The sequence below is a fragment of the Coturnix japonica genome, chromosome Z (assembly GCF_054131305.1).
Source record: "Coturnix japonica strain WE chromosome Z, WE-NBRP24, whole genome shotgun sequence".
Lineage (NCBI taxonomy): Eukaryota > Metazoa > Chordata > Aves > Galliformes > Phasianidae > Coturnix > Coturnix japonica.
The window spans coordinates 63,934,234-63,943,493 of NC_140702.1; the positions used below are offsets into that span (position 1 = coordinate 63,934,234).

A 9,260-nucleotide genomic window follows, 5' to 3' on the forward strand; every position below is an offset into this window, starting at 1 on the left:
TTATTCAGCTTCAAAAATTATAGACAGTATGTAATATTACAGTGAAAAAACACCCAGAACCAATATTTTCTTAACAATTGCTCGTTTAGATTTGATTTTTTTATTATTATTATTTTTCTAGAATGAATGAAAAATATATTGTACTTCTCCACATTTTGCTTTCTTTAAAGGCTGGTTAACATACAGTAGCATGTCATCTTAAGTAATTAATGGAATGCGCAAACATTGTGTTTACCTGTTAGTAATTTACAAGCAGTATGAATTTCTGTGCAGATTTATAGTACAGATTTTTATTGCACAGATATATATTTGTTTATTGCTTTTTCTTGTTTTGTTGTTGCTGTTTTTTAATAAATGGCTTTGAACAACCTGATATAGTGGAAAGTGTCCCTGCTTACGGCAGGGAGGCTGGAACTAGGTGGTCCTTTCAACCTAAGCCATTCCATAACTTCATGATTCCATGGCTGTACGTTTCTCATGTAGTTGAAAGAAACTTTCCTATAAAATGTTGATAACTCATTATATTAATGCAATATGTAATTGCTTGCTGTTGTCCTAAACTCAAGTACTCAAGCTGTTGGAAAAATGCTGCTAAGGTTGGGCTACAGAATAGAGTAGGATTAATGTAATTATGAATGCAGCATGCAAAGTAATGCAGAGTTACGTTCTTTTCATTAACTTTAGTTCACAGGAGCAAATAATAGCAGCATTTAATTAATCCATTGGGGAATACTCATCTTGAGAAGTAAGCAGTCTGAATGTCAGGTAATGGCATTCATAATCAGTGATACAGGTAAAATAAAAATCCAAGGAAGCATGCAGACTGAGGTGTAAAATATTTATACAAGTAGTTGCTGCAAGTTTACTAAGTGGTCACTGTCTTTATCTTTTTTCCTTTTTGGTAAGCCAGACAGAAGTAACCATTTTTTCCCCTCACTCCAAACTTCTAACACAAATACTATATTAATGTTTTTCATTGTGTAGGGATAGGTTATGCATATTATAACAGATCTTTTGAAACGTACTTGCAAAAAAAAAAAAAACAACCACGGTTCTCTTTGAAGGAAAAGTGATAGAAGATGTAACCCTGGTATTTTAATTTGAATGTTATGGTCAGTTTGTTTGTTCAAAGAACTTGAGATTCTGAATAATTTACCAATTATTCAATACAGATAATATATAACATGTAATTTAGCCTATAACATGTAAGAATAAAAGATACAGTAAAATAGAAATGAAAATCAGTGATGGATTACTCTGCTTAATCTGTCCCAGATCTGTTGTATAAGGGTCATATGAATAAACAAAGCAAAAGTTGTTTTTGTAAAGATGGTTAGTTACTGTACATCATCATTGGAAGAAATCTGAAACCTGAAGAAAGAGAAAAGCAAGCTTTTTTAAAAATTCTTTTTAATTTTTTTCTAATTTTTAAAAAGGTATAAAGGTGAACCAATATAGCTTCATGGCCAGCAAGTGAATGTGGACATTCATCTTCTGGCAAAGGACAGAAGTTAAAAATTGGCCTAAAGGACTGTTGTGTTCAGCACAAGCTGAAAGCCACACTTGCATGGATTAAAGAAATGTGAGAATATCACTCTTAAAATGCCTTACCGCTCCCTTTTTAATGAACTTGTCAGTAAAAAGAAGATTTAAGAAAGATTATTATCTAAATCACATATTTTAAAAGAGCTCTTGGGCTTAGGCCTCTAAGAACTGCCCCTTCAAATCAACGGAGAAATTTCCACTCCTCAGATAGTGAAGTGCTATCTCAGCCAACATATTCAATGGATACACATAAACTCATAGGTTAAAAAGACTTGGGACTGTTGTCTGGCATTAAGGCTACTAACTGCATAATGTCTCATGCCTACATTACTAAACTCCTAATGATTCAAAATAATATAGTCACATGCCTCCGCTGCCCATCGGTAATGGTTCCTGACTCACACTGATTTCCAAACTGTGCCCAGGAATTGTCTGGGAGAGTGCAAGCTAGTATGCATTTAGCCTGTGCCAAAGTCCGTTCAAACACTAACATGCAATTTTTAGACAAATTATTTCCAGAGTTTCTGAGCATTTTGTGGTGGTTCCATTTACATAACATTTTAGACACAGAGTTAATGCAGTCTCCTTGAAGTGATGAACTAGAATACAGACAAGTAGCTGTGGTCCCCCACCTATAGACAAATCACCTAAATATTTCCAATTAGTTCTTTATTGAAACAAAAATCCAATTTTTTAACAGCAACACTTCACAAAGGAAAGTTGACTGGAATTTGGCAATCATGTTAGATATTAGTTTATGCGAAGACATCTTAAATAATCCTGTACGGTGGCAAAATAGCCTTCTAAGTAGAAGCATGTCCCTTTCTCAGATATCTCGCAGCTTTTATGAAGGGATATCACAGAATGAAAGCAGAAACCACACACTGCAATAAAACAAATAAAGGGAATTTCTGCATCCCTTTAAACTGTGGATGTTAACATAAATTTCAACTGAAAAATAACTTGCAAAATGTAATTGTTTTTAAGCTAAACACAGAAAAGGAATACAGATAAGTAAAACATCACTAGGTATCTTCCAAGCACTGACTATTCCTCTTATAAATTCTTTCTCCAATGCAGAAGAGAAAAGAATGGGGACAAGAGGACAAGGGGAATGACTCAATTTTGTAACTGGACATATATTAGCAACTTGATTCCCAGTGTGCCCACAGGGACAAACATCGGTTCATCTGCTCAGTCTGGTGACCACTTCAAAAGACATGTGGGTGCTTCATTAGTGGCCCAGAAAGCAGTATTAGTTTGTCACAGATTTAATTTCTCACAGACTTCCAGCGTTGTACATTCTAAAGCAGAAAGCCTTTGTTTTGTGTTTGTTTGTTTTAAATTTTGATAGATGGTCCAGAAAACTGAATTAATGACTTGGAAAAGCTGCCTAGACTTTTACAATGCAATTACCTACAGACAAATGCCTCTGCCTAGGTGATGCAACTCTGCTGCAGGGGGAAAAACACAAAGACTGAGAGAAGAATGTATTTTTTAGAAATGGTTAACATGGAACTTTCAAATAGCCATAGCTTAAAAATCTAGTCACAATAATCTAGTCATGAAAAAAATACATATTTTTTTTTTTTTTTTACAAAAGGATGCACTTAAATTCCAATTTTTAATGTTAATAATAATGTTTTTGCCTTCCTGCTTCTTTAAAATATCTACAAGTTTTCCTTTAAGTTCCCTAAACATCACTTATAGATAAGAACAGAATAGAAAATCTTGACATAAAAGGTACACATTATGAGAAATAAGAGGACAAGCATGTATAGTTATCTTAAAGGTTACAGATAAGTGGGAACTGTTTACAAATCTTAACTACAGTGAAAGAGCATCAGTATGTACAGCACTGTTAATTATGTTAATCTATAGTTTTAAATTACTATTGAACATTCTGAAAACTTGTCTACTTTCTCTGCTGAATTCCTCAGAAGGACTGCAATCCTATGTAAGTAGCATACTCATACAAAAAAAGAAAATCTGGCCATCCTAAGAGGCTGTAAAAAATATCCTTTTGATTAGGTATTTCCATATAGATTTTAATCCATTCAGATAGCTTGTTATCCATAATACTATTGTTAGATAAAGCAAATTACAGCTAATGGTCATAGGTAATGCTTTTTAAAATCATTATAAGAAGCAGTTAATCTTTCACAAATAAGAACAGCCTCCACCAAAACACGGGTACAAGTCTCCATACAGAATAAAGGCATGCACAGGTGGCACATTTTGTTGAATATTAATTTGAGGATATGTGTGTGTGAGAAAAAAAGACGTAAAACAGGTACAGACACAGAACCCTACACACCAGCCTGACCAAACACCAGAAGTGTTGCTCTAAATACCTGCAGAGAGATTTGAGATGACTGTCAGTCAAAAATGGACTTGAGATTCTGAGAGAGATTCTCCACTGGATCTATAGGACAGGAGCATAGGTACAATCTGTGTATAAAGTGTGCATCAACATATCTGATGCCATCATATATTTCATCTGACAATCAACTAATCAAAGAAGCTACCAATGAATTTCCAGCTTTAATCACAGCTGCCCTCTAAATAGATCCATAAATTATAATGGCCTGGTGGCATTCAAAATATGAATTTTCCCAACAAGAAAATATATACACATACCCCATGAAAACTTGATATGCTTTCATCCACTAGATATTTTCCTGAAGTTACTAATTATTTTCTGTGGTTCAATACCTGTTTCCCTTCATTTCCAGAGTCAGTCCTTTGCTTTACTTCAGGATATTCCAGTGACCATTCTCTTCTTGCCAAAGTGATGGTTTCTCCTGCATTTCCTTATACAATGTTTATCTTTCCTCTGCCATCAGACTGTATTTTCCCACATGTATTGGAGTGTTTCCCCTCTCTAGCTCCCAAGGACAGAGGCAACATGTAAAAGTCTTTTTTCACCTTCTTTCTCTTCTTTGAATTTCACTGGCAAAAATAATTCAAAATCTAGATTGCTCCTTGTTTCTCTTACTGAATCCACTGGCTTAAGACAGATTTTTTTCTACATGTAATAATCTTACTGCTTCTATTTGTTCTGCTAATTATGTTTGCGGGCTAGTTAAAGGCCCATACAGACAAAAAGTGTACTATGTCTTTGTGTAAAGTTAAGCATAGAATTAATTTTAGTGAGTATGCCACTTCGATTCTATTTTGCCCTGCAGGATTTGTACAGAAAATAATGTTAAAATGTCAGTTAAATAAGGGATAATCTGTTTGTAAAGAGATTAATTGTAAAACTTATATTAGAAAAATATAAAAATATTTAAAGTATAGCATAGCATTAAGAGTACTTACATGAAAACACTGTATCAGAAAAAATGTGATGTGTATTTGTTGTTGTGCTATGTCTACAGTTTTCTGTGAAGAACTTAACACGTTACTTACAATACAGAAACTTCTATGTTTCTATGGAATCTTCAGAAGTACTCGAGTTGACTATACAGACTAGAGGCATATTAAAGAGAGGCTAATTTTGGTCATTTTATTTCCTAAACTTTCTTATTTATACTGGTTAGAACTTCAAAAGAGAAGAAATTCCTATGTTGTTGATAATTAACCCAAAAACACAACACGAGCAAAGTGAGAAGTGTCATAAAAGCATTTTGTGGTCTATCCCTAAGGCTTCTGTCTCACTACTGGAAAAAATCGTGAACTTCTACAATGTGAATTTATTATAAAACTGCAAAATACTCAAACATTCCACACCTATCCTTAGCAGTTACTTATACCTTTTTGTGTGTGTGTGTGTTTCTCAGTTCTCTTTTAATAATCTTCCCTCCCAAAACTAATAACAAACATGTACATTTTAATGAAGGTTTTTCTTACCAGGTCTCTACCAGTTTTGCCCTCTTCTAAAAGCAGTTCAGAGATGTTTACGTGAGACTTCTGTATGGATGGGGCTCTTCACATGTAATAGATATAATTTGTCCAGTTCCCCAAAATTTCATTGAAAATACTACATACTGATGCCAAAATGCCTGAAATAGAAAATTTCACATGTAATTTAAAAGTTACAGAGCAGTAATAAGCTGGTAATAGAAATAAAATTATATGCCTAGGTAGCTATAGAATAATAGCTGGTTCCTAGCTTTAGGAACGTTTTCTACTCACTGGCAAAGATTTAAAGGCTGGGTTCTTGCAACTCAGTATGTGCCAAAAAAAAGGTTACTGTACAATTAATCTAATAAATTTTATACAGCATACACACTTCTTTTGATTACAAAAATATACGGCAGCCTTTTTCTCAATTAAATGCTCTTTTTGGTTGTGTTAATTGAGAGCTCAAGAAAGGTTCTGGATCGCTAGTGTAGTAGACTGAAACCTGCTTATCCATAAAAGCAAACAGAGCAGGAACAATGATTAATGCAAACTTCCCTTTGCTGCTTTGCTGTCGTGCCCCAAAGGGACCACCATTATGGTTATAATGCAGTCCAATCTCTTGTATATTGACCCCATGCACTTACCATGGTATGATGGTATTACTGCTTATACTACTTAGTTGACACATAAGACTAGATAGACAAGACATACTCTTATTAACCATGGAACTGTAAGAGGAAATAAAACCAAGCTAAAAGTCAGGGGGAAGGAGGAGGTGCTTTCCAGAGTAGATCCCTCCCATTCACCTCATCCTAGGCTCCCAGTTTGTTTATTCGGTGTGGTTTTGATTTGCTTTTAAGTTTCAGAGATTCTCAGAGGAAGTGGGCTTGGCATTTTATAACTGCCAGGGAAGCACTGCACATCCTCATGGTCCTACAGAAATACTTTCTGTAAGATGCAAAGCTCTCATGTTTATCGCTAATAGCTGCTCTTACAGCAGCTACTTCACGACCATTTTAAGTGCCCTCCGCTTCTTTCCATTTATGCGAAGGACTCTGTTCCTCACTTCCTTAAGAAATTCTTATTATGGGCCTCTGACTCAGAGGCTCCACGATAAAAACGCGAAAAGCATTTCGTGTACAGGCTGACGTTTTAAACAGACCCAGAGCACAGCACCAGCCTTTACAAAGCACTCCGCGGGTGCCAGCCCGTGTGTGGAGGACACAGCCGAGCCTGTTTGTAACACTGCTGCAGCTGAACACCACGTTATCGTATTTTTACTACAGAAAGCCGCGGGGCTCCTAGAGGAGAGGCACCCCAGGCTGCCCCGTAGTGGTCGCTGCCGCCCTTTTGTCACTCCAAGCCCCGCTCCCATCCCTGCCCTCCCTTTCTCCTCTCCTCCCGGTGCCACTCAGGTAACCGGGCCGGATACGAGAAACGAGCAGGGAGGGAAGCTCTGTAGATGCTGGGGGAAGACATCAAAGCCGATCTAAAAGCTCCTACAAAGCCCTGCCAGCCCCAAACACGCTACCGAGTGTCAGCGCGCCTCCTCCCTCAAACCGGGCTGCGACACCGAGCGGCGGCGGAGCGGGACGTGCCCACGATCCCGAGAGCAGAGAGGAGCCCTCAGAATTTTACCACAGCGTCACCGGTTTGAACTCACAGATCTCCTCCTCGTGATTTATAGTGCCCATTTTATTCCTTCCTTTCGAAATTTTGCAGGGAATTTGACAGCGAATAACAAAGAATGTGAAAGCAGGCTCCCCCCTCTAAGGGTAATGGGACAGCCCGATGGGTTCCTCCGCGTCTACGCTGCACTTTAACTCTTCTTTTGCCAAAGCCAAACGGATTGTGTGAAGAGTTTCTTCTTCCGAAGAAATAGTCCGAGTCTTATCTCTGTCATACTTCAGCTTCAGCTATACCAAATAAAGCATCTGAAAAAACCATTGCCTAATTTCTTGCCCTCAGCCTCTTCTTCATTGAACACCAGAAGCCCCATCTCCATTCCTCAGTCTAACCTCCAGGGGCCTGAGCACCATCTCTCTCTTGTATTTTCCCTAACTTTAATAATTGAGATTAAATGTTTCACTCTTGCTATTTTCCTTCTCTCTCTCTCTCTCTCTCTCTTTTTTTTTTTTTTCCTTTTTTTTTTTTTTTTTTTTTTTTTCTGGATAGAAGTTTCTTCTGTGGAACACTCTATTTTCCATTTTATCACCTAATTCCTACATGATACTATTCTCAACCATACTGTTTCTCATGACAAAAAATATGGGCACGTAGCTTGACCTAAGAGAAGAAGAAAATTTTACACTTTCTCCAAGTTATTAAGATTATTAGGCACGAGTTGGCAGTGGTGAACATGCAAAAAGAGTTCTGGTAAGGGAACTTATACAAGTCCATATTTACTGCACTCATGTGGGACACCTTCTTCCATAAGTTTCCCAAGCTGTATAAATGGAATTAATGTATCACAGCTCCCAGAGTGTGTAAGGCCAAGCAATGTTTGTTAGCTCTATTGCTGTCTGAGAGTTCATGAATACTAGCATCATATTTCCTATAACAAACTAAGCATTAGAATATTTAAATTTACTACAGCTTTATATAACTTCTTGTCTGAAAAGCACTTTTGTACATTTGGTTTATATTTTAACACTCAGCCTAGTATTCTAATCTAGAAAGCACACATGGTGCACAACTGCAACCACAGCCCTTAATAGTAGAAAAGGAAGCAATTATGCAAAATAAGAGCAATAAATTGCAAGACTTTGATTAATGCAATGCATATGACAAATGTCTGCTTTTGCTTAGAAAACTTGTGTAAGTTTCTTTAAAAAGTGCAATCAAGGGTGTTGTATTCACTCACAGCTTCATTGTTTGTATCTCTTCAGACTAATGTAGGCCTCTTCCTTTCCATATGAAGAAGAGTTGGGAGCACTGGGAACTCCATAGGTTGTGAAGTTATGGCCAGTTCTATTGCACTCCTAATCTCCTCTCCAGTGAGGATCCAGAGGGGGCCTCTCCCCTCTCCTACTACAGCCTCACAGATGTTGTGACATTGTGATGTTTTATTTGATTTTTGTTAAAAATCCCTAGCTTATTTTTCTTCTTTTCTACAGCCATAACTTTCCTGTAGCAGGCACCTTGGTGTCTTCTTTATTGCTGTTTCAGGGTCTCCATACCAATGCTTTTTTTTCTTTCTTTCTCTAGTCTATATTAAGAGCCAAGGAAGGAATGACGCACTTTAGTAGCTCAATTCTGGTCTGGAAAATACCTGAAAATACCCTGGGCATGGTAAATTTTTCTGGATTACCACATCCCTTTAGCATCCCTTGAGGTATCAAAAGTACTTTTAAACTTCAGATCTATTTGATGTAAAATTTATCCTGCAAACCATCCTCCCCACCCCTTTATTACACTGATAGGATTATTACTTTACAGATGTAGTAAGAGAATCTTTGATTTTGATTTTATTTATTTATTTATTTATTTATTTCCTTTAAGGACATGTTTTTTTTTCCCACAGTTTTTGTCTTTATTTCAAGGTCTGAGAAAATTATGTACAATTGCTTGGTTTTCCTTAAATATTCATGTCCACATGCAATGCTATTCACAGGAGAGCAGAATCAACTGAAAGCAACCTCCCTAACTGCTGGTCCACAGCCACTTCTCCATCCTTAATGCTTCACGTTTCCTTCCCACTAGATGGTGATGTTGGAAAAGCTCTGGCTCCTGCACTTGAAGGACAGCAGGTTGGTTTCCTATGAGCTAGGAGAAAATAATACATTCACTCTTTCATAGTCTTTTAGATGTATTTGGGCAATTAAAAGTACTTTGAGTATTTCCTCCTGTATTGTGTATGCAATTAATAG

At 36.8% G+C, this 9,260-nt stretch overlaps 1 protein-coding gene across 3 annotated transcripts in view; it reads right to left on the reverse strand.

The window, feature by feature from the left end:
* Positions 1-7,065, reverse strand: part of NIPBL (NIPBL cohesin loading factor) — a 140,231-nt gene extending 133,166 nt beyond the window's left edge. For 2 of the 3 annotated variants that reach the window (XM_085529882.1, XM_015848466.3), the window contains exons 1-2: positions 6,923-7,043; positions 5,398-5,549 (exon numbers count right to left, since the gene is read on the reverse strand). The gene's annotated coding sequence lies outside the window, so the exon portion shown is untranslated. Of the gene's footprint in view, positions 1-5,397; positions 5,550-6,922 lie in introns of all 3 variants that reach the window. The other variant, XM_085529880.1, reaches the window with a different exon arrangement.
* Positions 7,066-9,260: the final 2,195 nt, after the last annotated feature.